The following is a 26,135-nucleotide window of genomic DNA, read 5'->3' as shown; positions in this document are numbered from 1 at the left end:
TTTGCCCCTGCGCAGTGCTCGGATGTTAATTAATTAATGAAGAAGCCTCCTTGCTTGATTCGAGCGTTGCGAACTTGGCCCTTGATTCACCTTAGAGGAAACTCACCTAGATGAAACAGCTTATATGTCATTTCATTTCATTTGATTTCTATTCCAGCATCAACACTACAGATGCTGAAGAGGCCAATATGAGCAAAATATTGTAACGCGTAGGAAATATGTACCTGATTCCTTTTCTTTTATATCTTTGCGTTTTTATTATTCCCCGCTTCAAGCGGGAAGTCGGGACGCCTGTTGTCCGTGTAGGTGTTGACAGCCAATGAAATACAAAAAGACTTCAAATCAAACAAAATTTACAACTTCATGGTAGTATAACAGTCGTCCAGGTCATAAACCTTCAAGAACGGCAGTTTCTTCCTCTGAAGAGCATAGGCGCGGATTTAATATCAAGTACTCCGTTGCGGTAATTGTCGCGTAAGTATATTATCCGACATGACCTTACCGGTGAGGATTTTTGAAACGGCCAAAGTTCTTTTAGAGTTAATGCAGGACAGTGCGTCGCTGAAAATAAAACACACCAATAGCTGCGCAAGAGCTCCCAAAACATCAAAAAAGAAAAACAATAAGCAGATAGGCTTGCTGTGCAAAGTTTGCGTATTCAACCCCATGCATTGAAAGGGCGATTTCGTCATCACGACTTAGCTTTGACGTCATTGCTTTTAGCATCGGAAGCTTTTGCTGCGCAACCGAAAGAGATGCACTCTAAACAAGGCAGCTGAAGTTGAAAAGAAGGTCGGGTATCACGAGAAAGGAGGGGGGGGGGCGGCAGGCATTCACAGCGGAAGAAAAAGGTACCAGACAAAACACTTTTTCCCGTGAAACTTTAGCCGTCTCCTCTCCACCACATCGAAAGTTAGCGACGCTGTGTGATTTCTAGTTTTCTAGCAAAAGAGGGCCGCAGTTCGAGCGAATGATTCTTTTGAAGCGCTGGTCTTGAGCTTAAAGGAAATAAACGTGTTGGGAAGCAAACAAGTCCAGGGCTTTCATCGAAAAGTTTTGCGAAGAGCTAGCTGCGACGACGAGTCTTCTGCCGGAAAATTAATAACGGATGAAAAGCGAAAGCAAAGTGCCATGTTGCAAATAAAACTTCAGCTTTGATGTCTACAAAACAGCGCTCAGAAATAAAAAACATTACATTTTTTTTTTCAGATATGAAGAGCAATAAAAAAGTTTAAAGGTCGATATTCTTTTTCCGTTGCATTTGCCTCCAGCCCGCGGATATTCCTTTACAGTTGATATGTACGTTGATATGGGCACAAAATAAGGTATCGACAGCACCCCCCCCCCCTTTTTTTTTGCCTGGCTTGTATTTTCCACTATCTCTAGTCTGTGGTAACCAATTTCCTTTTTCGATCCTACGCTTTTCGCTCGTTTCGCTTATCAACTGCAAACCACCAATTCAACCTTCAAGGCATTTTTTCAGTCTAATATTCTTTTAGCGCCGAAAATCAGTTATATTACTTTTCCTGCATGCGTACTACGCTGTCTGTAGCTTTTGTGCTTTCATATTTATTGCTTTTAGTTCCTTACTGAACTACTGCTATGAAATTTTTAATTTATAGGCGTACTTTACATTTAGCTTTGCCAGTGATAATACAGGATGCGAGGAAGATCCCAGAGCTTAACGTGGCTGTTGGTGATTATTTTTGGGAGCTTCATGCAAGTGTGGTGGTTATGAATGAAAAAATGTTAATAACGACAGTTCCGGTAGTTCTTTTTTCCTTCTCCTAGAAATGTTTCCTAATAAAATAAGTGAACACAATGTAAAGATCAAAATGATTAGGATGTACTTGTCTTCAAACCGGCTCCTAGAAACCACTTGCCGATTGCACCAGCAAAGTAGGGAGCGTTGATTAAGTCGTGTACTCGGCCGGATCCAAGAAGCACGCGCAAGTTCTGCTATAAAAAAAAGTGAAAATAGAATCCGCGTTTGCTGTGATTGCTGTGATCACCTCCGCGTGTTTAAATTTAGCATGGGACTGAAAACCCTGGCCTCCAGATGACGATTACAACAGAACAGTGCACCTGCAACGTACAATAAACAGGCTGCGAAAAAAAAAAAACCTGGACGGGACACTCAGGCTCCGCCTTAAGGTTATGGCGCGATAGTGTAATGAATTAATTCCCATGTATGCATAAGGACATTCTCTGCTTTACATTCCTCGATCAGCGGGAGTCCTCATACCACTCCTTCTGGCGCAGTGGTGCAGCGTTTAAGCGATGCGCCTCTGCCTTCCGGTAGCAGGTGGTCTCAGAGGTGGGCCTTGCGCTGCCCAGGAGGCTGCTCTTCCTGAGCGAGCAATCATTATTTTAACTGCCACCTGCCACCATGGTTAGTTTTCTCACTATCCGGCGGGCAGGTTTTGATGACGCCGCAAGGTCACGTGAAAAAAGTAGCCCACCTGCCTCCCAACTCCCAAGTTGCTGTCTGGGCACCATCTGTCAGATCCATGCTGCGATTTTTCGCTCACAACACACACAACGCCTTCATCGGATTTTCTGGATAACGGGACTTTCAACGCTATCGCGTTAAAAAATAAGCTGTTTGATGAGCTGTCCTGGCCCGTATTTTTCTTTTTTGACTCTGAGGGCATTTTGAATACATCGGATCTTTCAGGGCCAAAGTCAACAGCGAGGGGAGTGGTTGCAGAAGTAAACGCAGTAAAGTGGCGTTGAGAAAGCGCTGAATGCAGTAAAAGAAAGCGTGAAAAATAGGCTAAGAGTCAGGTGGTAAGCAAACAGACCAGCGGTGTTCGATTTATCGCATGTGCTATCAATTCAATCCTTTTTCTTCTCGCTTTCATGCTAAATGATTTTTAACCTGCGCACATGTATTTGGAACGATCTACGGTGTCCAAACTGTGCAGCGTTTATTTCCTAGCTTTAAGAAGCTGCAGGGCATTGCGCATTCTTTGGAACCATTGGCACTGACACGTTTTTATAGATTCGTGTGCCGCGGTTTTTATTTACAGTGCAAAACTCAACCAAGATGAGTCGTATCGAACAAATCGAATAGAGTTGACTGCTAAGCTATATAGAGTGTGCTAAGCCAGTAGCAATTACTAAAAGATAATTCTCGTCAGTAGTAGCTATGTTTGTCAACGTAGGGGCACAGACTGCAAAAGATAAATCCGGTTGGTTGGATTTTAAGAGGCGCTATGATCATATTAGAAGCGAGCGTCAGAGAAAACCTACGATTACGGCAGTGTACATCCGCACTTGTACGATAGCTAGAAAGTTACTGCATAGAATAGATAAGGCCCCAGGAAGGCTATAGAAAAGCACGAGGAAATAAGTCTTTATAGACTGTAAAAACTACGATACAAACAGAAATACATAATTAACTCGTTGCGGACGCCATGCGGTTATGCTATACGCCCCATAGTTCAGCGAGTCGTGATGAAGTTGGAGGTCACTGACCATGTCGAGGTCACGATTGACGTTTCGAAACACGTACGGGTTCTTTCTTCACTTAGGTGGCCAATATTCGGCCGTCCGTTAAGCACGCAGTACCTACTACATACTTTGTGAGAGAACGTACAACCGGCCAAATCTTTAGCTAGCGTGCGCGACGGCCACTTTCTCTGCGCTCCTACGCTTTACGACGAAGCAAACTTGCGGACAGTTGAGTATTAAGCACGGGCTTAGTGAGCCTGTGCTTAGATTTGACATTTTCGCAAGTTCGCCCCGTCATAGGCTGCAGGAGCACGGAAAAAGCGGCCGTCGTGCATGTCAGATAAAGATTTGGCCAGCTGTGCGTACTACATACTTAAAGGACGACCGGATCTTGGCTGCCACAGTGAGCAAGTATGTAGTAAATACTACATAAAGTACGCAGCAATCAGTGAACAAGGAACCCGTACGGGTTTCGAAAAGTCAATCGTAACCTCCACATGGACAGTGATTTTTAACTTCAGTGTCATGCCTGACCAAACGAACTTTCGTCGAACTCTAGACTATACTAAGTTAAACCGGTCACGCGCTTCTGTTATCCTTTATTTCACATTTCATTTCACATTTCATTTATTCCACATTTATCCTGTTACAGAAAAAATGTGAGGGCAAGGACTAAAAGCTGCTAGTTAAGCAGCTTGACTAAGGCCCTTGCCCCCTTTGATGGCAGCGTACAGCGGTTTCAAATCACACAAAAATTTACACACAATGATTAGATTAGTTTCTGCAGAAGTTCTTGCACTACAGCACAAAATACGATCAAATAATATTTTACGCGCGTACACCAGAAAACATTATACCGAGTAAGCACACGCACACACACACATATATATATAAAAACTCTATACACAAAAATTTATACATGTGCATACTTCAAAAATGATATCTGAAACAAAGACAAATGTATTTATACAGAAATGTTTCATTAATTACAACATGGAAATGCCAATCCTTAATCTATTGCTTCATACTGTTAGATTCCTAAAATATTTAACGAGTGCGGGTCTTGACGCTGTTCTTATGTCCATGTCTGTGTCTTGAAGTGTGTTTAATAATACTGGCAAGCGATGTTCCAATCTATTAAAACCGTTATTTTTTGGCCCCGCCGTTTTTCTGCAAGAAACGAGGCCTACGATAGGGAACGACAGTTGGACATGGCGGAAGATGCAAAAAGACAAAAGGTGGTCAATTTTTTTCTGGAGGCTGTTGGGTGATGCGGAGATGCGGAGATGGGTCACAGGTCAGGAGGATAAATATTATCTTGGGAACTGACGCGCTGACTTTCTAAGTGCAGCTGCGCTCTGCGCTCCCAGCCAGATGCTATGAAGACTCGAAGCATGATGCAACACCGAGAAAGGAACTATAGAAAGCCACGCAAATAGTTGCAATCAGAAGGCCTTTGCCACAAGCAGCATGCATTAACAATATTTGAATGTTTTACTTCTGTCGTCCCAGTGACCTGGGTTACTAGCACAACTTTCCAAGCCCTCTTTTCCGGGTCAGCTGCTCTTTCCAAAGCAAGTGTGCTCTACACCCCACAAAAGGGACAAGAACCAACTGGGGCATGAAATAATTTCTCCGTCGAGGCAGATTTAGAGCACCAGGCCGGAGGGCGATAGGCAATTTCAGCGCGTGGTCGTGCTCCTGAAAACGTGACAGGAGAGATAGAGTGGACGGTTATTTGCTCTGCAGTAAATCGCCTCGCATGCGGGAGGTGCTGGCTTCGATCCCCAATGCCGCTGTGTACCCACCGGTGGAAAAATGGGTACAAGCTTTCACCCGGCCTCTTTAGGGCGAATTGCTTGGGAAAACGGGTTTTTGACCCCCACGTTATTAATACGATAAATGCCTTGTGCCATGGCGCTCTTTGGCCACAGATGCTCTTCCGCCATCATCACGATTACGATCAACATCATCAGTTAATCATCCCAACCATGGATTATCACTTTCCTGGCGAGGTACTGCTAAGGATGCTTGTGTTGAAGAACACACACACACACACACACACACACACACACACACACACACACACACACACACACACACACACACACACACACACACACACACACACACACACACACACACACACACACACACACACACACACACACACACACACACACACACACACACACACACGCACGCACACACACACACACACACACACACACACACACACACACACACACACACACACACACACACACACACACACACACACACACACACACACACACACACACACACACACACACACGCACACACACACACACACACACACACACACACACACACACACACACACACACACACACACACACACACACACACACACACAATTGCAACAGTTGCCTTATGCCCAGAGCCATGAACGAGTGAAAGGGATTTGACGATCGAAGCTTACTGGAGTTCTGGTACTGGTTTTAGGTCGCAAACCTGAAAAATGGGACAAGCGATTGACTTGGCGCCATTAATTAGGACTTGCCTGAATGATGTGTGTGTGTGTGTGTGTGTGTGTGTGTGTGTGTGTGTGTGTGTGTGCGTGTGCGTGCGTGCGTGCGTGCGTGTGTGTGTGTGTGTGTGTGTGTGTGTGCGTGTGCGTGTGTGTGTGTGTGTGTGTGTGTGTGTGTGTGGCGCTGGCGATCTTCATGTCTTCATGGAAGACACAGTTAAGCCTCCTTGAATTCGTCTCGTATTCAATGCTGACTACATTGTTGTTTCTCAAGTCCGTAAGTCAGGCTTTTGTGCACAGTTCTCTTTAATGTCCCTTGCCGGTATCGGTTTGCAGTGATGTTCTAAACTCAACCATTTTAATTACTATAAGGTAGGCACCAAATGGTCCGATACCCATTTTTTTTCTCACTTAATATCCGCATAAAACTTACATTATCAGTACATTCGTGATTTTGCTGTTTCGGTAGCCAAAGCTATGAAGTCTTGAACTGTGCTGCAAGCTAGACTCCTAGAAACACGTTTCATGCTTTTTTGTCAGCTCAACAAATTCCTTCGCAAGCGAGCCCGACGGGGTAACTGCATTCCGCCGGCATGCGTCTCACTAACACGATAAAGGACCCAGAAATGTGAAGAATCCCGCGACCCGCCGAAAGTCACCAGCGCACGATTGTTTGCATGCTCGAAGCGCATCGAATTACTTTCCTACTGTTTGCTGCCTTTTCTTCGGGATGTTTAGGTATTATTTGCAACCACTCTGGAATGCCGAGCGTTCTGGTGACGTGCGCTTAGTCGTTGATTGCGAAAATTTCTGCAGAGAAAATCAGTTTTGAGAGTTTCTTAATAGGAGAAAAAAAATGCAACACTTGCTATATATACCGATAATACAATGGAAGGTCAGTTCAATTCTGCAGTGACAGAGTGTGCCGTAAAGCCGCTTCGGTAGTCTTTAAAGCAAAGCAATGACGAAAGTCCACTTTCGAAACATAGATGATTAAAGGTCGCCTCCATAGATTTTGTGAGGTCTTGCATAGGGATGAAACTTATACCGTAGCTTTCTTAATCATTAGGAGCTGTATGAAGGCTAAAACTGTCGGGCGGTTTTGGTGTCATGTGAAGCCCTCACCTGCTTTTTATGACAGGCGGTGTAGGGCATTTATTTCGCTCTCTCCACTTGCTGCCTGCCAACCGTCCCTCTCTCCCTCTCCCTATTTCCACTTGAAGCGGACGCGGAGAAGGATTCAGCAGAAATGAAAATGATTAAAAAGAAAATTACTGTGAAAACAGCAGGCCTACGTGCGAAATATGCAGCCTCCCAAACAACTATCTGGGCAAAAATGAGGCTTGCGGTAGCTACTCCTTCTCACTGTTGCTGCTGTTTGCCTCACAAAATGTCACATACCCGCAAGGAAGATTGAACACAACCAGGCGGTGGCTACTTGCATTCCAAATTGCATGCTTCTCGCGTTTCCTGAAAAAAGGAACACGGGTCTCACAAGCTCCACCTGGCGGAGCAGAGTCGCATCGCTTAACCACTTCACTACGCGGGTAGTGGTTTGAGGACTCACCGTGATCCAATAATGTGGCACATTTTGAGCAGTTGCCTAGTTGTAATTCTAATAGAATGAAAAATAGAATATAGTGAGGAGTGAAAGGCAATTAACTCAGAAGTGAAAGAGAAATGCTAACGCACTTCCTCCGGATAAATTAAATTGTTCATCCCTAATTTCTGTCTCGTTCCTCATTACTTTCGCCATGTTTGGGAACCGTATTATATTTTATCCCGGTGCACATTGATGCTATAGTTCGCTTTATCAATGGCGTTACTTGCTATCATTTCAAAGAGCAACACTTCATTTTCGAGGTGACAAACATTACCTGAAAGTTAATACCCGCTCTCTGCCTCAGTAACGAAACTTGGAGTCTTGAATTAGACCACCACGTGCATTTTCAAATTAAGTACTCATCATATTCAGGCGCCACTTCATTCATTCAATACGCGTGCGAATGTTTTTTATAGTTAATGTTTGCGACGTCATTGCTGTGTGGCGTGCAGAATCTTCTCTTGCATTACTGAGTTACAGTTCTGTGTTTTCGCTGTTTTACAATCGTTTCACACTGTATTCCTAAAAACGGGTTCTCGTTGCGAAGAAAGAGGACTCTAAGGAATGTGATGCGTCTGTCAACTTAACATCTTCGAAGTACCCTCAGATATGCCCTTTTAGCTGCACAATTCGCAAAAGGAATAAACTGACTAAAACGATCTTTTTGAACGCAAACACCGGACACCTGAGTATAAAGAAAAGAAACATAGGCAGGAAAACGAGTGATTCTTCTGAAGAACCGCCTTGAGTGCTTCCCTGCACGCATGCTGGGAAATAAAAAAAAAAAAACTGCAGGAAGACCCCCCCCCCCCCCCCCCGTCCTCCCATCACTCTTCCGCCAAGCTGGGCAATAAGCAAGAAGCATAGGAAGCAGTGTTACACGTTTATCCTGCGTACGTGAAACTCAACCATTCCCAAGCGATATATTCAAATCGTATTTCGTAATCACGGGTCATGCTCAGAGCTAGTTTATTTATGCACGAAGTTCGCGGAATAAGCGGCAATTGTACCACGAAACACTTGGCACGAAACACTGATGAAGAAAATCCGTTTTTTCGCAGCACAGGATTACAAGATGTGCGATGTCAGTGCACGTTAAAGGTCCCCAGGTGGTCGAAATTATTCCGGAGCCCTGCACTACGGCACCTCTTTCTTCCTTTTTTCTTTCACTCCCTCATTTATCCCTTCCCTTACGGCGCGGTTCAGGTGTCCAACGATATATGAGGAAGATACTGCGCCATTTCCTTTCCCAAAAGCCAATTAAAAAAAAAAAAGATTACAAGAGCTTTCTTGCACAATGGAAAGACGACTGTGATTTTAGCGTGCTCTTGATAACCGCATTGCCGTTTGTACCCTCGCACTGAACAAACTGTTGCCGAGGCCGACATCCTTCGAAGATTATGTATGAAAGATGTATGCCGCTGCAGATGGTTAAAAAAATCCACCGTAACAGTTCGGCATGGAGTTCATGAAACAGCTTTGTGCTGCTGCAATATGGGTAAGCATACTACAATAATTAATTTTCTTTTTAGATACAGATAACGCATTCCTATCTTGTGTTCTTGTAACATACCTGTTATATATCAGTGCGATAGAATACTCTAAAAACTTATCAATTTAGAGAAGTCATTCGACACTGCAACCTTCGCAATGCATTCAAGCAAAACGTACCTTCAAAAATTACAACAGTGTACCGTTCTGACAACGTTGATCAAAGGGAGGGTCCGAAATAAGTGGCGAAGAATCAGAAATTCGATGCCCCTGCTTTTCTCTAATGAAACCCATTTTGAAGGATCCTGCGTGCCTCGTGCTTTAAGCCTTTCATCTCTGCCTTCTAACGTAACTTTGTCGTACTTGTTTCTCTCTATTTTTCGTTTTACGGGATTCTTGGAGGAAATTTGTGCGAATAATATTTTATTCGGTTTCTCGGCTAAAACATCCACTGCCAAGCTGTTTGGAGAAGACTGCTTCAAACAAAGAAAAACGCCAGGACTGCTTAGGCATAAGGCAATGAAGTTCGTTGAGCCCTTGCTGACACCTCAGTGCAAGATGGAATGCAGATTTAAAACAATAGCTAAACCCGAACGGCTTTAGAGAGTAGTCCATATATTGGACATTACTCGCATATTATTAGAAGCAAGAAAATGCCACGCGGACAAAGACCCGTGGGTTTTTAAATTGTTGCTGGCAAAAGAAAGAGGCAATGCCATTAATCAGGGCTCCCAGAATGTTCTCGGAGGCATCGATCTTGAGACCATTAGACTGGCGAAAAGATTCTGCGGTGAAGAGTACTTCAGCAACTGCAGAGGTTCCAGAGCAGAACCTGATGGCTATACAAGGTCCATATCTCTAAATGTTTGATGCAGGCGACTTAGAGAGGCTTTCTTTTTCTAAGTCTGCGATTATCTAAGCGATCAGCGAGGCAACGAATAGCATTGTGACCTTTGCAACACAACTGTTCTGTCTTGAAAAATAAAAGATAAGAAATGCTTTCACGGTCATGCTTTCTCATGGCTGCGTTTGATCTGCGCAGCTGGCCGGTAACATGACGTAACTTGATCGGCCTGGTGGTGAGGCCACGATCATGTGATGTCGTATAACCACGTGATATGTTACGGTAACAGGACAACACTCACGCTACAAGTGAGCCACTTACAGCTTCGCTGTAAAATAAATCGGAATGCTGACTAAATTGTCGCGCCGCCTGCCGTGTGAAACGTGAACTACTACGAATCTACCGCGAGTGGGTTGAGTGAATGCGAGAGCCGTGCATGCCAGGCTGTAGGCTGATCATTTAGGGCATTCGCGTCCGCCGGCCCGGGAAGCTGCCATATCAAAATTTCGAATTTCGAACAGAAGTTCTTTAACTATTTAAATAATACAAAAATAATCTATCACGGCAACAAAATGGTGGCGCCTTCTGACCCTTACTGCGGTAAAGAAAGCGAATGTGCACTGCTCCGCAGACGGCAGCCGTTCATCACTCGCGTCTGCTTCCAGGGCCGTGGATAAAAATAAAGAAGGAAAAGAAGACAGTGGAAAATAAATAAAAGGCCGGTGTCGACATCTCGACCAGCGTGATGGATAGAGCGAACGCACGAACAAATAAATTCTCGCGAGCGTCGCCAGCCTTCCATTTGTTTCACTTTTGGCCAGTTATTCTTTTTCTCGCTCTAAAGGACAGAGTGCTTTCTCTGCAGAGAGTCGCCAAGCAGTGGCAGTGCGGTGACACAGCCGCAACGCTGTTCTCTACTTTCTTGCTCATCCGTTCGTTTATTCGTCACTTGCGGTTTCCTTCTGCACTGCAAGTGCAATGCATCTGCACTGCATAGCGCTTGCACTGCACCACACGGGTGCTGCAGTGGGTGCAGTCTGAATATGCGTGCGTGATACAGTAACCGTTTGAAAGCAAACGCGGGGAATTCCAGCGTCATTAAAACTGTAATGACTAGGTACTGAAAATATCGAATAAAAGTTTAGACTTTCAAGGATTTCATCACTATTGTCCCGTTCGTAGAAAAATATAATGAAAAATGAAGATTCATTTTAAAAATTATGATTACCGGACACTTAAATTTTGCTCGCGCTTATGATTTTTGAATGTCTGAGGACAATAAAAAAATTTGGAGGGAACACTTAAGCTCTGCCTTAAGGGTACGAGGTGAAAACGTAATGGGCTAATTGCCAAATGTGCAGAAGCCAATTGTCTGCTTTCACAGGCTCCTGGGACTCCTAATAACCTTCCTGACACAGTGGTGCAGCGATTGAGCCATGCGTCTGTGCAGTGCGGTGGAAGGTGCTCCCAGCGGCGCGACTTGAGCACCGAGGTTGCTCTTCTCGAGCGACCAATCATTAATTCAACTGCTACCTACCACGGTGGGCAGTTTGCTCACTATCCAATGGGCAGGCTGTGATGACGCCGCCAGGTCACGCGACCTAGGTGGCCTGCCTCCCTGCTAGGTTGCTGTCTGGGGACCACCCGCCAGAGTCATGCCCGTGATTTTTCGCTCGCAACTCCGACAACTCCGACACTGCAGCAGTGTGGGCGAACAAAAAATAATTACTGCTTCCAAACTCAATCTTATCGCATTTTATTCACGTAATTCTCTTTCCGAGGTGATGGGTGGTCAGAAGAGTTCAATCGTTTACGCCTGGACAGAGCTGCATTTTGCACCTTTACTTTTTCCCGGGAAGCTTGGGTGATTGCTTTTCACAGCACAATCAGTAATAATTACCTACATTCAGCCATCCCTGATGGAGTAGTTAATTAAAAAAAAGTGAATAAGAAAACATATTCTTGAGCACAATGCAAAGAAATTACACTCAGAAAGTTTGTAATGAACTTGTAAAGAAAGAGAAAAAAATGTTGGAAATTGAGTTTCCTGTGGTGTATTTTAGAGTTAGTCTAAAATTCAGGGAGATAACGGGGCAATAAGTGGTGAAACCGCATTCGAAAAGCAAGACTTAAACTTCATCCTTCGTGTTAAATGCGAAACTTTGTTACGCTGAGATGCCTACGAGGTTAATATTGAAAACAAAAATAAAGATAAAGTAAAGGGGTAGCAAAATATCGCGATCCATTGCTAATAGGAAATGGAGCCAGGGTTGGCCGTTGTTCATTGGTATTTAGACAAAAAAAACACTTGCATTTACATGCAAGCCGCAAAAGTAACACTGATGGTCAGCTTCAGCTACAGCTGCTGGTTTTAGTAGCACACGTGTGCAGCGGGCAATAGGAAACGAAAGAAAAGCCAGCTGGAAAACCGCCTACCTACGCAGAGCTAGATGTTCTCGATGGCTGACAGTAGAAAAAGAAATTCGAAGCCTCATAGGTAATTTCGTTGCCCTTCAAGACATATGCCAGCAAATTAATGAAAAAAAGCGAGTGTGGAAAAAAAAGAGACTCCCTCACTGCCTACATCTATCCGGGTGGAAAGGTGAAATAGTTACACAAGGAGACGTGTCGAAGAGTAGGTTACAGGTTAGGGAGTAATTAGGGGCAATTAGTTTCGTCCACACAAGCATGGGCGAAAGTTGGAATATACTTGGCTTCCGACAATCGCAGCTGGCGGTCAACCAAATGGGTTAACACTATACGGCTTGTGGCAACCAATGGGCATCGTATTCTGTCCTACTTAGAAATGAGAAGTTGGATCAAGTTTTGCCGAGTTAGGCGGCAAGCGCAAGTTCTCAGTTTGCTTTGACGTGGGATCTCTTAAAGGTTAAAGTTTTTATAATGTTGACGTCAATACGGCGAGAGATGAGCGCGCGCTCATGTGACACAACACAAAAAAAAAATTTGGAAAGAGAACCACAAATCTTGCTATAGACTGTCCGTGGGCTCTGTATAGACTAGCCATAGACTACATAGAGGGCTGTCAAATGTTTTGTACTCGGTAGGTATGCACGGATAACATACTCTATGTATATGCTAGAGTTTTGAGTAGCGACAGAGGAGAAAGGTGCTGTTTATTCTAATGAAAGTTTTATTCCGAGCTCACGCCGTGGAAAAAAAAAACATAAAGGCTAACGATCGTAACAATCAGCCCATGCGAAATATTTCGACATATTACAAGAGCACACTGCAGCCTCAGTGCGCGTCTCAGCTATAGGAACACTGGCAGCATTTAATCGCTTGTTCTTGATTCGTTCGGAACAGTCTATTTTACATACGTTTTATAAACAGCTTTTCCTCTTCGCAAGACAAAATGCGTAGCAGCTGGGATATGAGGGAAATCGTACGGCGTAAAAATAGTTTTAAACCACACGGGTCCCATTACTATTGGACGCCACTTCACACGCTGTCTACTGCGAAGAGTAAAGGTCACTCAACAAAGTAACACGCGTCACAGCTCCACATTCAATAAAAGCATAAAAATACTGACGTCAGCCTGGATAGGAAGAGGGGATAAACAAAAGCATGTTTTCCTTTTAATTTCGCAGGCTCTGAACTGAAGCGATAAGCCGGCTCTGAGATTCGTTGTCCATTGCGAAAGCCGCAAGCGTGAACTCTGCTCTTCTCGAGAAACGGCGAGTGCGGGAGATGACGATGCACACGGCCACAAAGCCACGAAGAAAGCGACAGAACCATGCAAAAAATACGGCAAAATAGTTTGTAGTTTTGTCGTAACGACAGAATTTTCTGTTGTTGTGCAGTATTTTTCTCTAGCACTTTTTTGGACTTTGTAGCTCTGTACTACTTTTCTGTAGTGTGTAATAAGTACACACAATTCAGTTGTTACTGCTGAATTTGTTGTTGATAACACAACTTTTTTGTCAAAAATTACGGAAAATTTATTGTGACGACAGAAGGTTTTCTGTTGTGTTTTTTCCACTGGGCGATGAGGCAACCCTATAGCATCGGAGCAACGGGAGGCAGTCCAGAGCATGGAGGCCAAACAGTGAACGCCTATCAATATCTGCTGCCAGCGCTGACATCACAGTTACTGTGCACGTTTTATGCCTTCAGAGAAAAAAAAACGAACTGCTACGACTCAGAACAAGGAATGTTATTATCTACTAGCCGAAGATGCACTGTGCGTTACGACGCACTCCGCAATGGAGGATTACGAAACCACTTGGCGTTAGTTAAATTGCAAGTTCAATCTATGAGCGGCTTTAAAATTTGCCTGAGATGGAATGAAGTCACTCTGGCCGGGATCGACCACACGGCATCGTGGTCTGAGCACAACGCCGCAGCTGGGGCACATCGAAGAGGTGTGATAAAGAAAACGATTGCAGTGCATCGCTACACAGCAAGACACGACCTATACCGGCTCAAACGGCAACAGACACATGGCGGAAGCAGGCGACAATACAAGGCAGTGTTGTCGCCTGCCTCTGTCCTGTGTCTGTTGCCGCTTGAGTCGTCATGTCTCACCAACTGGCCTAGAACTTTAGTCGTAGTTATAAGACAACAACTGCGAAGCCGACCGTATTCGCACAGATGGAAGCGAGGCTCAAGATTTTCAGCTTACTTTCAGCGCCTTGACATCCTCCCGCTGCCCTCATATCTGTGAAAAAAAGGGTTAATTTATCATCGACGTGCATCGTGAATCATTGACGTCCATCACTGACGTACAGCAGTTCCTGTAATAAGAGCTGAAATGCTCTGCCGCGAAAACAGGAGTATGTTGTGACAGTAAACGGAAATGCCGAACGGAAATGCACGTCTGCGACGCTACAAGATAAGTGTACTTACATCTACTCGTGACCTTTACGTCTCACTGTGAGCAGCTGATCAGGCGAGGAGGCTTCACAAATGGAGCGTGCGTCATGGCAGCTCTTTGAGTTGCTTCAGAGCCAGAATCCGGAGACCTTACCGAGTACACCATGGTTCGAAGGAGCCGACAGTATGCCATCATGATGCTACATAAAACTGAAACCGAACTACGTTTCCCGCAAGTGCAATGTACACAACTCTGTTTCAGAGTGTGCTAGTGAAAGCCAATCTTCCCAACACGCTGTTAAAGTACACTAGATGGCGAAAATGTGGATACCTTGAAGCATCGATTAAACAGTGTAGTCAAACACGTGCTTATACCATGAAGGAACGAAATGATGAAGTTCGCATGTTAGTGCAGAATTAATACTTATGATTATGAATGTGATGCTAGGAATGCAACACACGTAGTCGAATGTGAAGAACAAGTTATGTGGACGGCGACATTATAGCAAAGTATTCCTTGTTGTCTTTATGCCTTGTGTTTTTTCTCTGTATGGGATTCGATCTAGCACACCTTTTCGCAAGCCACTGAAATTGAGGAGAAAAGGTTTGCGAGGAATGCCATAGATCGTGCGATCTGCTTGACTTGCACGACCGAATACAGGTCTTCCTTGCACGCTTTGGCAATGACTTGGACACTAGATGGCAGCAGCGGCACCTTGGTTTCCTCCTCACTTTTTTACATGGACTCGTTGACTGTACCGACATAACACCTCTCGTCAGGCTTCGGATGTCTGGACGGTCCGTGCGACTGAGCCGTTTGAAGTGTCAGCATTCAAACTAAGCCCCTTTGCACGAAATAGTTTAGTTATATGTGTGCTAAAACGTCCCGGAGCGACTCAGGCTATGATGGACTCGGTAGTGGAGGGCTCAGGATATTTTCTACCAACAGTGGTTCTTTAACGTGCACTGATAGCGTACAGTACACGGGCCTCTAGCATTTCTCATCCATCGAAATGCGACTGGCGCGGCCGGGGTACCGCCATTGCATCATGTGGTAGTGATATATTTAATCAGGTTTTAACTCTTTCAGGCTAAAAACCTACTGTGCTCGCTGGAACGTTAACACCATTTCGCTGTTAACTGCTTCTGCCATTCAATGTCATCGCCTCCATCTTTTCCGTTGCTCCCTTGTTATTGTTTTGTCATTCTTTTAACGCTCTTTTTTCTTTCACTCCTCTGAGTTCGCCATTGTAAAACGGTGACCGGTCTTAGCGAGCACTTCACAATAAATATGTAAAGGAATAAATAAACACACATACGAAAACGGACAGAAAGTAACCACGTGAACACATTGGAGTCCCGCGGTTTGTCTCTCGCCGCTTCAGGTCTGGCTCGATATGCTACTACCTGAACGGAAATACTGTGAAGCTTTTATAGAGAACTGGAGGAGGTCTGAAACGCGGACGAATTCGTCGCATCGTCCAACAGTTCAGCGATAAGTGCCGTTTTCAATCCTTTGTTATTTTCTCCTAGACAACGGCTTTGGCAATAGGTTGGAAAAGCGAGGTTTCGCTGTTAACACACTCGCCCACTGCCTTCGCTTTGCCTGTCACTGCCCTTCACGCGGCTGTGCAGCTGCATTAGTGATACCTGCATCGCAGCTCGACTTGGATTCTCTTTGTTATCAGTGAAAAAAAAATGCTGATCAGCGCCTCGTATCTCAAGGGCATACAAGGTTCGTCGACACAATGGACTTTATCGGCACCGGAAAGCATCAATCTCTTGAGAGCTCCAGTCGCCCGCTCGAGTCTATCTTGTACAGAAACGCAGAGATAAAAAAGAACGGTCTATACACTAATTGTGCGGTTGATGGAAAAGGCGGACGTCTGGGTGCACATGCCGGAAGACAATATTAAAAGATGACGTAGAGCGAGCCACGCGCAAACCATGGTGAAACTGCTGATAAAGTTGTCGCGTACGGGCGCGTTAAAGTGTCGGACTACTGATTAAGCATGCACGAATGCTGCTGAACGCTAGTGTTGCTACAGTTGAGACAATGGTGTAATGTCCCATGCTCGACAAGAAAGTTTGCAAAGAAGTACAAGCTTATCGCTGCCTGGAAACTGACCGTGTTTGCTCGGTTCAGATAGATTGCTCAGACTGTCCGTTCGAACTTCTCGTTGCAGAATTCGCACTGAGTTCGCGGTCACGCCTTTCCTGCCTTTCCTTCGAGCTCTAAACGATGTTGAGTCGGTACTTTACGATGCAACATGCCCCAGAATGATGTCTGTATCTTGGAGCTTCCACAGAATCATTTCAGAAATAGTTACGGCGGGTTCTCGGCTGCTGATAGAAGACGGGAGTGCGGAATAAAAATTTATTGTGAGAACGGATGATTCAGCATGAAGTCAGACGACAGCCATGCAAGAGAAATGGACAGAATAGTGCTGCCTACAGTGGACATTAAGATAATTAGTGATCATTTACTCTTTATGTAGATTCAAGGAACATGAAACTGGAGGCTGAGATGACCTTTGGCTTTTCACAACGGCACTCTGATAGGCAAGTGAGCTGTAATTAAAATGCCGATAAGATAAAACTATTGTTGTTTGCGGGGTGTGACACAGCGATAACGGTAGGCTCGCCCATGAAAGCCCACATGCACTCTTGTTTGTGCAATAGAATACTCTCCTAAAGCTATAATACAATATATTTACTACGATATCAGTTATTTGATCACTGAAGCGTCGTTCGACAATGTGAGACGTGTAGATAATTTCTATCATAAGAATTTTAAAGCGAAAGCTTTATTCGCCGCAGACACGCGATTTCGCCGTGGCGGTACTCCATCGAGGCACGTGACGTCACAACGCGCGCCTCGCCGCGAAAGGTTACCATGCTTCGCGCGCTCACCTTGCCATCTGGCATGACTTCACACCGCGCCGCCGCCGCCGTTTGGTAGGACGTGACACCGCGTTCCTCGTCGTTGCGCTCGCCTCCGCTCGCTTCGACAGCTGCGTCGCATGCGTGATAAGATGCCACGGGATTGAAAAGGAGAGCTGGCGTGCGCCGCAACCACAGCTGAGGCGACGGTATGGATGGTGACAATTCTGATAAGCTGGAGGAGGCCTGGAATTGACAGCGGAACGAGATGAAGAGGAAACGAATCGCCCAGGAAACTGACGAACAGCGCGCCGAACGACTGGCTAAACGCCGCCGTGAATATGCCGCCGCGAGACAGGCACGTTTAACGTCCGGTCTCTCGACCGCTAGCAGCAGCGACAGCAGCCGGAGGAGAGACCAGAGTCCTGCTTCACTGAAGACGGCCCGTGATGAACGATAGAATGCGACCAAGACACTTAAGCGGCGGGCCCGAGAAACCGAAGAACAACGTGCCGTTAGCCTAGAGAATAGGCGTAAGAGTGGCGCGACCCCTTTAATCCTTGGATAGCCTCTGTGCTGAAATTAAACATGGACCTTAGGGTCATACTGGACGTTAATGCCTGTGCTTCATACGTTGTGGAATATGTGAACAAGGCCAACCGGGCAGTTGCACACTTGCATTCGCTACATATATCCTGGCAAAGCCGAGCTAAGCCACTGGCATTTTTTGCAGTGCCACATTTCATAGCATTGCTTTGTGAACTGTTACATCCAAAACCTATTTTCTTTTCATTATATGCTTTATTTTAAAGTACTGCCATCTCTTTTTCTTAAAGATATAACAGAGACAGGTACATCAATGCGATGGGTTTTCGATAACCCCACTGTCTATGTATGTGAGTTTTAAATATAAACGAAACATCAAGGAACATGACTACACAATCCCTTTTAGAACTTACTAGTCGGAATAGATGCAATATGAGCCATCGTATTTTATATTTCAGCAGAGCTTTAAGAAAGAAAGCTTAAGACATTGTAAGAATTGAAAGAAAGGAACTATCCCCAGTGTTATATGCGCTTGAGTGCTGGTCAACCCGTGTGTGATTTTGTGCTGCATAATTGCACGGAATCCAATGCGTTGATGCGAGAATGGCTTGTAGCAACATAGCATGGCTCCAATCAGAAATCGGGCGCATTTGATGACGGTGAAAAGCTACGGGCGTAAAGGTTATCGGTGACTGTGTCCGCCTCGTTCTGAACGCTTTCGGGTCTGGAGGCGTCTATAATCGCGAGATTACGATAATCAGCTATGAAAAACGGCGTTAAAACGGCTGTAGATGAGGCTGCTGCGACATAGGTCGAGAAACTTCGCGCTGTTGGCGGAAATATTCTGCAGACTTTCACCACTTCGACCTTTAACATACATGACGTGAATGCTACAGCTGTAAAGCAGTACGTAAAGGGCAAGTGAAGCGCTTGCCTCTAGCTTATGAGGCTGCTGCAGGCAGCCGAATTATGCGAGACGTATTTAAACTCTCCTGAGAACTTTTTCTTAAAAAAAACAACAAAATATTCGCGAAAATAAAAAAAAGCATAAAAACAAAAAACAGCCACCAAACGTCAGCCATCACAGGCAAAAAACAGTTCATGCTTGAAACAAAAATTGAAGGTATTATTAATAGAAGAAAGCCCTCCTTTGCCAAGATTTGTTCACGTATAAAAGTGCGCAGTTCGAACAAGTCGCAAATAACAGTGGTATATGCCACATTTTTATGTCATCATAGCTTACTCACCGAGCCCTTACAGCCCCCGCACAGAACGGTGAGGTTTCTTAGAAGAGGGTGGAGTTTTGGGGCTGAAGAAAGAATTAGGTTGATAAAGATTAATCCGACAACCTAAGGGTAGCGATAGCATTTAAAAGAAATATTTACCGAAAGTCTTATCCTCGCAACGTTGTGACGCACTTCGCAACAAACGTTCCCAGCGTTCGCAGGAGACAATGGTAGTGTATCTTGGATGCTCGGTCTGTGTCATAAAGTGACAATCGTAGAGGAAGGCAGGTGAACGTAAATGTCGCACCTCCATACGTGGCTAAGAACCGAGAATTTCGCATCCCATGAAATATTCTGTGAAATATGTTCCATGCAATACAATCGAAGGAATGTGTATTTAGAACTTAATGTGTAAGTATTATCTTTCCATGAAAAACTCTCCCGTGTTATAATACTTGATGTATTGTCACTTGCAGCATGCGAACTGAAGTTAGGAAATGTGAATGTCGAACGGATAACGAAGTCTGCCAGTCGCCACGACTAGCAGTCAAACTATACCATACGAGCTTTCAGTAAGGCAACAAGAAATAGTGATCGCGAATCCCACCGTCAACAGTTATCTTGTATAGATACTGCTACCTTCAACGGCTGTTAGCAGTAAAATGCGAACCCCGTGTAGTTTTACAGCAGCAGTTGTATTAGCCTCAGCTCCTGCGGTTTCGCGTCGTCGGTGTCGTCGTCCGTCCGCATTTCCCCTTCCGCAGCAAAAAGTCAGACATTTATGCACGTATGTGCAAAGCTACCGGCTGAGGCACGGGCACCTTACTCTTCTTTCACTTTACCTTGGACTCCAAGCTTTGGCACAGGCTAAATTGGGCAATGCAATTCAGACGTCCCAACCTGGACCGTGATGCGGATTACACTTACCTTCAGTCTAGAATGCAGCCAGCAGTCGATAGGATACTGCTGCTATTCGTGTATGATTATTGAGATTTCATTGAGAGCGGCAGTCATGAATTGCCCCACCATTGTGTTAATCATTTCGCCGCGAACCAGCTGGCGGTTATCAGTTGTAGAGCAGGGGTAAACGGTTTTAGTTTTTTGTATCTAGAAAATACCGGCGAGGGCAAGATTAGACAAACCTGTTTTGTTTCTGGCCATTAATACGCTTCAGACGAAAAAGAAGAGCACAGTTCTTACTGCGGTGCCCAATTCTAGCCTTGTAAAGCAACAGTGGAAACGGCTTATCTCTTTGGCCACATGTTCCAAGGCACTAAGAGGGCACTTCGGAAAAGCGAAGTCTCGACTTACGTAAATTTCGTATTGTTCGTTTTTCATTGACAAAGTCTAGAACGAAAATGTTTTGAGTTATTTTCATTCTTCTTATTTGACCTGTTCGTTTCACATGTATATTTATTTTCTTTTACTTCTTCGTTCTACCAGAAATATTCTGGCCATGTTCATAACTTTCACTAACAGGAGGACCGATTACTGCTTTAGCTATGAGGCATTTTTATTATGAATACATGAATGCCCCATTTACCATTGGAAGTAAAAATTAATAATTTTATTTAGTACATTAATAATTCTTACTGTTAACCTTCATTTCAGTGGTATGACAGATGGGAAATTCAAAGGATTTGAATAAAACACTTATACACAATAAAACTTCAAAGATGCATTTAATTATTCATATTGTGAACCCTCATTTTAGGCTAAACTTAGTAATATTGTAACGTGCTTCCACAGAACCTCGACGGAAGAAGCAGAAGATGAAGGACTGACCCGCGGGGAAAAGAGGAAGAAAAAGAGAGAGCTGAAGGACGCTGCTAGGCTTCCTGCTTCCATCCTGCTTCGACCGGTCCCCTCTTTGAATAAACCCCCGTGCATGCAAAGCACGTAACAGGTTGGTGAGAGGTGCCGGGTATCGACCACGGAGCATTCCATCTACCGAAGGAGCCGTAGACTCGCAGGCTTCCCACCACTGCCATCGGACATGCCTGGAGACGACAATGCTGAGCAACCCGGGCTATCCACAGCGAACAACTGGCCACATTATCGAGAGCCCCGCACATTTTTTGGAAAACCTGAAGAGGACGTTGACGAGTGGCTGAAACACTACGAGCGGGTGAGCAAATACAATCGATGGAACGCTGCTACTAAACTGGCTAACGTTGTGTTTTTCCTTGCCGCCACTGCCCTTGACTGGTTCGACAATCATGAGGATACACTGAGTTCATGGGCTACCTTTACGACCGAGATAAAGAAAAATTTTGGGGATGAATCGGCAAAGAAGAAGCGTGCGGAACAGACATTGCTTCACCGCGCGCAAGTACCCGGAGAAACTTGCACGGCATACATCGAAGCCATCTTAAAGTTATGCAAGCTAGTTAACTCCAGGATGCTTGAAGAAGACAAAGTCGGCCACCTTCTAAAAGGAATTGCGGAAGATGTTTACAATTTCCTGATTAGCAAAGAGAGCCTGAGCACCACCGCTGACGTTATAGAACATTGCAGAACATTTGAAGCTCTTAAGCTGCGTCGAATCACCCCTAAATTCGGAAGATTGGCCAATGTCACCTCTATAGCCAGTGTTGAAGCCAGTCCTCCAAATTCTATGGCTGATATGATTCGAGAGATTGTGCGCGAGGAATTGTCCAGATCCCGGGATACCTTCTGCCACACACAATATCTGCGGCACAGTTCTGCACCGGAGGAAGATGTTGCCGCCCTGTCGACTCCGTGGGCTCCACCCAACGGCACTTTGCCCATGGACGATCGGAACATTGCCCAACGTTATCGCCACCAGCCGACAGAAAGGAGGCCCACCTACCCAGAAGACGTGGTTCGTCAGCAGCGAGATCCTGGCTTCAGCCAACGTCGCGACTTTGTTCGCCAGGACTCTTATGGCGGTCGCTGGCGCTCTCAACCTTTGTGCTACCGGTGTGGCATTGCAGGGCATATCGCTAGATATTGCCGCCGTCGTTTCCCAACTTCTCAAGACTGCCAACCCCCGGCGAATACTTACGGGCAACTGCACGCCGCGCAGTAGAGACCCCCAACGTCCGCTTGGGACCCGTACCGTCCGAGCAATTTGCGGAGTTCATCACCCGCATCTGACCGCAGTGTGACGCCGCCACCTCAGCGCCAACGGCGGTCACCTTCTCCTCGACGTCGTGCATCCCCTCCGCCTCCGGGAAACTAGGAGGCGCGGCCGATGGAGGTGAGGCCGCCGGCGAGTCGATGACGTCCAATCTACCTCTGCCCGTGTTTATGTTGAAGAACAAACTGGAAGTGTTTATTGATGGTGTGAAAACAATGGCTCTTGTGGACACTGGTGCTACCGTATCCGTTATGAGTTTGAGGTTTAAGAATCGTTTAGGTAGGAAAGTGATGTTTAGTGGTGACCGTGCAGCGTTATTCCGTGGTGTCGGTGGTGAACCTTTGGTTCCACTTGGTGTGTGTGCTTCGGATGTTGTTATTGGTGGTCTAACGTTTAGAACAGAATTCGCAGTGCTACCACGGTCAACGCATGATGTGATTCTTGGGATTGATTTTCTGCAAGAGTGTGGTGCAACTTTAGACTGTCGTACGGGAGAAGTTGCTTTGAATTCTTCGTTACTTTCAGCTCTTGTGGATAACTCGACACCGGATTTTGGAGCATTTGCGGTGGAAGAAGATACTATTGTACCAGCTTTCTCTGCAGCATTCGTGCGGGTTTCCTCTATTCACAATCAGTGCGAATCTTTTGAAGCTGTGGTAGAGCCTACGACACTCGCCTGCTCTAAGAAGAGTATCGTCGTGCCTCGTTGCGTCGTTCCCGTGGTGAGAGGCCGTACCGAGCTGTGGACAGTGAACCACTCTGAAGAGCCAGCTGTGTTGCCCCGGGGCCTCAAACTCGCCCGTTTCGAGGAAGGTGTGTCAGGTTTCGTCGCGGCGTTAACCAACTCTGTCAGTGAGCAGCACGTGAAAAGAGATATGGAGACCCAAGTTAAGCCTATGATTAATCAGGCTCTTTCCCCAACCGAGCGTCGCACTCTAGTGGAACTCCTTCTGAAACACGTGTTCGTGTTCGACTTTGCCAAAGACGATTCAACACCACCGCCTACCAGTCGTATTCATCACACGATCAACACCGGCTCCGCACCTCCTATACGCCAGAAGCCCTATCGAGTCTCAGCCACTGAACGTAAGTTAATAGATGACCAAGTTCAAGAGATGCTAAAGCGAGGCATAATTCGAGAATCCTCCAGTCCTTGGGCGGCTCCAGTTATCCTTGTTAAGAAAAAAGATGGCACATGGAGGTTCTGTGTTGACTACCGTCGCTTAAATACGGCCACGAAGAAGGACGTCTACCCGCTTCCACGTATAGATGACGCAATTGATTGTCTGCACTCCGCTTCATACTTTTCTTCTATTGATTTGAGATCCGGCTACTGGCAAATCCCCGTGCACGCTGCAGATAGGGAAAAAACGGCATTCATTACACCAGACGGACTTTACGAGTTCAACGTTATGCCTTTCGGATTATGTAATGCACCTGCAACATTCGAGCGGTTCATGGATACAATCCTGCGTGGCCTCAAGTGGCAAATTTGTTTATGTTATCTGGACGACGTTGTAATTTTTGGCAAAACGTTTAGTGAGCACAACCGCCGTCTGGATATTGTGCTTGATTGCATGGAACGAGCTGGCCTTATCCTCAATTCCAAGAAATGTCATTTTGGGAACCGTGAAACAATTGTTCTTGGTCATTTAGTTGATAAAGAAGGTGTTCGACCAGATCCAAAGAAAATTGAAGCTGTCAAAAGTTTTACGGTGCCTCAATCAGTGAAAGAGCTGCAGAGTTTTTTAGGGCTCTGCTCGTACTTTCGACGCTTTATAGTTAGGTTTGCGGACATCGCTTACCCACTCACGTGTTTGCTGCATAAAGATGCACCGTTCAATTGGACCAGCGAATGTGACGCAGCTTTCCGGCATCTGAAATTTCTTTTGACCTCGGGCCCCATCCTACGCCACTTCTGCCCATCTGCACCAATTGAAGTGCACACTGATGCAAGTGGTATCGGTATCGGCGCTGTACTTATACAACGCCATGGTCACGATCAGCACGTGGTAGCATATGCCAGCCGTTCGTTGAGTAAGAGCGAAAGAAATTACACGGTTACTGAGCAAGAATGTCTCGCCGTTGTTTTCGCTGTACAGCGCTTCCGCTCCTATCTGTACGGGAATGCTTTCACCGTCGTGACCGACCACCACTCGCTTTGCTGGCTAGTGAGTCTTCGTGACCCCTGTGGCCGGCTTGCTCGATGGGCTTTGCGCCTACAAGAATTTAATTTCACTGTTGTGCATAAAAGCGGCCGTAAACACTCAGATGCCGATTGTCTTTCCCGTTTGCCGCTTCTAACGACTGAGGACGACGCAGACAACTTTGATGAATACTTGTCGTCACTTTCACAAGCCTTCCCCGATCTTCAAGTTTTTCGAACTGAGCAACGCAAGGACCAAACATTAACCTCTTTGTTTGATGCCGCTCAAGATTCTGTAAAGAATACTTTTTGCATTCGCGACGGTTTGCTTTATAAGAAGAATTTCGCTTCTGGAGGAGCACGCATGCTTCTTGTCGTACCCGAAAGCCTACGCATCACAGTTCTTGAAATGATGCACGACGACGCCACGTCTGGGCACTTGGGAGTGACACGCACACTCCACCGCACACAACAACGATTTTACTGGCCTAACATGCGTTCAACCATCCAGCACTATGTAGCCAGCTGTGTGCAATGCCAGCGCTTTAAGCTGCCGACTTCAAGTCCACCGGGCAAATTGCGGCCAATCACACCTCCAACAGCCCCGTTTGAGCAAGTTGGCATTGACCTCCTTGGACCTTTCCCACGATCCTCTAAAGGAAATCGATGGATTCTTGTGTGCGTAGACCACTTAACCCGTTATTGTGAGACAGCCGCGATACCAGTTGCTACTGCGTCTGAAGTATCTAACTTCTTACTTCGATTCGTCATTCTTCGGCACGGCCCTCCTGCAGTTCTCATTAGCGACCGTGGACGTCAATTTACAGCGGACGTTGTTGAAGAACTTCTCCGCCTCAGCAGCTGCAGTTTTCGCCACTCCACGCCATATCATCCCCAAACGAACGGTGTGGTAGAACGCACTAATCGTACGCTCACCACCATGCTTGCCATGTACGTCGCTGCAGATCATAAGGACTGGGATGGCGTACTCCCGTTCATCACTCATGCGTACAACACCGCGCAACATGAGACAACTGGCTACAGCCCCTTTTACCTGCTCTATGCTCGCTCGCCTCGCTGCGGCCTTGACACCATGCTACCATTTTTCATCCACGATGAACCTTCTCTTGCGACCACACTCTGCAGAGCTGAAGAAGCTCGCCAGCTTGCCCGCGTTCGAATTTTATCTTCGCAAGAGCGTTCCAAGAACCGCTACGACGTCCAACACCAAGAAGTTTCTTATGTTCCTGGTGACATTGTGTGGTTGTGGACCCCTCTACGCAAGCGTGGTCTGTGTCAGAAACTGCTATCCCACTACACTGGACCATTTGTTGTGTTGGAGTGCATAAGTGACGTTAATTACGTTATAGCACGACTAACTGCTAGTGGTCGACGGTCACGCCAATCTCAGGTGGTGCATGTAGCCCGCCTCAAGCGATTCCATCCCAGACGGTCTGTTTAACTCGCCCGACGGGCATCGTCTGCGAGGAGG

General features: G+C 45.8%; 1 protein-coding gene across 4 annotated transcripts in view; it reads right to left on the bottom strand.

The window, feature by feature from the left end:
- The window catches only part of Syt1 (Synaptotagmin 1), a 162,055-nt gene that overhangs the window by 84,450 nt on the left and 51,470 nt on the right, over positions 1-26,135 (bottom strand). The window contains exon 1 of one of the 4 annotated variants that reach the window (XM_077638396.1): positions 17,653-17,773. The exons of the other annotated variants lie outside the window; for them this stretch is intronic. The gene's annotated coding sequence lies outside the window, so the exon portion shown is untranslated. Of the gene's footprint in view, positions 1-17,652; positions 17,774-26,135 lie in introns of those variants that run through there. 4 annotated transcript variants of the gene reach the window in all.

The sequence above is a fragment of the Amblyomma americanum genome, chromosome 9, assembly GCF_052857255.1.
Source record: "Amblyomma americanum isolate KBUSLIRL-KWMA chromosome 9, ASM5285725v1, whole genome shotgun sequence".
NCBI classification, from domain to species: Eukaryota; Metazoa; Arthropoda; class Arachnida; order Ixodida; family Ixodidae; genus Amblyomma; species Amblyomma americanum.
This window is presented reverse-complemented; position numbering and strand designations above follow the sequence as displayed.